Source organism: Gossypium raimondii, chromosome 7 (genome assembly GCF_025698545.1).
Source record: "Gossypium raimondii isolate GPD5lz chromosome 7, ASM2569854v1, whole genome shotgun sequence".
NCBI classification, from domain to species: domain Eukaryota; kingdom Viridiplantae; phylum Streptophyta; class Magnoliopsida; order Malvales; family Malvaceae; genus Gossypium; species Gossypium raimondii.
In genome coordinates, this window is record NC_068571.1 from 15522112 (window position 1) to 15525460 (window position 3349).

General features: G+C 30.0%; 1 long non-coding RNA gene across 1 annotated transcript; it reads left to right on the plus strand.

Annotated features, from left to right (window-relative positions):
* Window positions 1-1959: 1959 nt before the first annotated feature.
* On the plus strand, window positions 1960-3112 carry LOC105800763 (uncharacterized). The gene is made up of 3 exons (XR_001135852.2): window positions 1960-2174; window positions 2344-2456; window positions 2542-3112. It is a non-coding gene; the product is annotated as an uncharacterized LOC105800763 (long non-coding RNA).
* Window positions 3113-3349: the final 237 nt, after the last annotated feature.

Genomic DNA, 3349 nt, shown 5'->3' on the forward strand with positions numbered 1-3349 from the left:
TCAAAATTTCTGAACTCACTCTGAGCTAAAATTCCAAATTTACCCTCAAAAACTTCTAGACCCAATTTTGGGGTGTGACAAAATATAAGGGAGTACCAAAAATTATGAGAAAGTACCAAAAAAATCCAAGGGAGTACCAAAAATTATGAGGAAACACCAAAAAATGAAGAAGTATGAGAGAATACCAAATAAAATGAGGGGATACCGAAAATTGTAAGCAATACCAATTTTTGATTTGTCTCAATTTTTTTTCATTTATTTAATTTCTCGCATTCTTTTAATTTTTCATGAAATATAACTTTTTCAAGACCAATTTTTATCATTAAAAAGTTATAATTTATAATAGTTACAATTTTTTCCATTACAAAATCTCATAGAAATTTTTAATATTTAAACATAATATTTTTATTTCTTGTAAATTTATATCCCTTATGAATCTTACTTTCAAACAATACCAATATGATAAAATATCAAGAATTATAAGAAAGTACCAAAAATACAAAGAAGTATAAGGAAGTACCAAAACTTATGAGGATGCATAAAAAATTATGAGAAAATACCATAAAATACGAGGAATTACCAAAATTATGATGAATACAAAAGTTATGAGGAAGTATCAAAACTTAGATGTATAAAAATTATGAGGAATACCAAAAAAAGTACCAAAAATATGAGCGAATACAAAAACATTATGAGGGATACCAAAAAATATGAGGATGCACCAAAATTTTGAAGATGTATAAAAAGTTATGAGAGAATACTAAAATATATGAGGAAGTATAAAAAATTATGAGAATACCATAAAACCTGAGGAAGTATAAAAATGAGGATGTACCAAAATTTATAAGAATGTACCAAAATATGAGGAAATAAAAAATTATGAAGGAATACGAAAAAATATGAGAAAGTACCAAAAATATGAGGATGTAAAAATATGAGGAAGTATAAAAATTATGAGAGAATATCATAAGACTTGAGGAAATACTAAAATTATGAAAGAACACCAAGAGATCTTAGAAAGTACCCAAAAATATTATGAGCCTGTACCAAAATTTACAATGGAATACAAAATGAGAAAATATAAAAAATTATGGGAGAATACCAAAATGTGAGGGATACGAATTTTGATTCATTTCAATAATTTCTTTCACTTATTTAATTTTTCGTATTTTTAAATTATCATGAAATATAAATTTTTACCAATTTTTAGCATTAAGAATTATAATTTAACAGTTACAAATTTTTATCGTTACAAAATCTCGCTGAAATTTCTTAATATTTAAAAAATAATTTACTCCAAAATTATATCTTATATCAAACCTTCTTTTCGAACGAATAAAAATATTATAAAAAGTACCAAAATTTAGAAGGAATACCAAAATATTTGAGGGAGTACCAAAATTATTAGCACATACCAATTATTATGAAAAATTACCAAAAAATATTAAAGTATACCAATTACTAACTTGTTCAATAAGTAAAAGCTTATTATAAGCTGTTTTTTTTTTTGGTTAAGAAGCTCAAATAGAACCTCTCTTACAATATTGTTATTTATTTTATCTAGTTGTAATTTAGGGTACATTTGTTTCATAAAAATAATTTAAGAAAAATGTTTTATGTATTTATGTATTTGTTTTATAGAAAATAAGTTTGTCAACAAAAATAAATTATTTTTCACGAAAATTAATTTATTTTTAAAAAAGTAAATTTATTTTTGAAAAAGAGCATGAATAATTTTAATTTTATATAAAAATTATATTGAGTTAAACCTAATATTATTATATTAATAAATTTTTATTTTTATTTTTAAAATTTTAAAATTATGAAATTGTTACTATCAAATATAATAATGTTCAATATTATTGTTTTTGAAATAAATAGGCTGGGTCATACTTTTATTAATTAAGAAATGCAATAAAGATATTAATAGTCATATTTGACAAGCTCGAAGCCCCAACTTAAAACGAGACCAACAACTCACTTATGTCATGACTTTACTATCATATCTTAAAAAGTAGATAGAACCTTCCCGCACAGAAAACCTTTCATTTCCGCTCAGTCCAGAAAAGAGATCCCCCCCAACAGAACCATAACGATGTAGATGCCCTATCTCAGTCCATCGATTATCATCCTCCACTGCTTTCCTTACTGTTTCAGGGATTTTTTTCCATTAGGTAGGAAGTTTCTCCTTTGATTAGACCTTTTTTTTGTTAACTGGTGTGCAGCCTCGTTTGCATTTCTCCTCACAAAATTGAATCTACAATCCACAAAACCCCGACTGGCTCATTTCACATCGTTGATGATAGGACTAATCTTTGATATATCCTCCTCGTCTTTTTGCAGTTTCTTCACCACTGTGAGACTATCCCCTTCCAAAATGACCCTTTGGAAGTCAAGATCCAGGCCCATTTGAACTCCTTGGAGGCATGCAATCGCTTCCCCCGCAAAAGAAGAAGGTACATAGTCGTTCAATATCATTCTCATCCCCACTATCTGACCTTCTGAATCCCTTCCCACTAACCCCGAGCATGATTTTAACAGATGTCCTTGAAAAGAGGCGTCAAAATGGATCTTTACAAATGTCTGTTCAGGAGGCCGCCATCTCTCTTGTTGGACACATCTAGCAGATAAGCGGCTTTTGATCGCCTCTAGTTCTTTTAGATACGATACTATGGATCGAACCATATCTATGTTCTGTTTGATTTTTCTTTCATGCACTTGTTTGTTCCTATCACTCCAAATCACCCAAATGGCATAGATAATTTTTCTGCATAAATCTGATGAAGAATTCATGAATAACCAATCCATCCATTGCTTGTAACTTGCACAAGACATTTCTGTAGGCCACGAGATATCTAACATACTCCAAATCTCCTTGACAGCTTGACAGTCGCGGAAGGCATGTTCAAGAGACTCATCTTCTTGTGTACACCTGGGACAAGCAGCCGAATTTCGCAACCTTCTTTTCTGTAAATTTATGTAGATATGGATAAAATTTCTGTAGGCTCTCCAAAATGTAATTTTAATTTTTTCTGGGAGCTCTGTAAGCCATATTTTTTTTGTATACCTGCTTAGATGCTTTCTATTGTAAGGTAGGCTCCACTTCAGCAAACTCTTCCAACAATAACTTGTACTCACTTTGCACCGAATACTCTCCAGATGACTCACCTCTCCAGGCTTGTTTATCCTCTAGCCAATGACAAGATAGAGGAATACTCAAGACTTTCCTTGCCTCATCTGCAGACATTATGTGAGTAATTATCTCTTCCTTCCATTGCCTCGAATGTTGATCTAACAATGCAGAAACCAGATTATAATGTTGTCCCAAACCATTTCCATGCAACCTGCC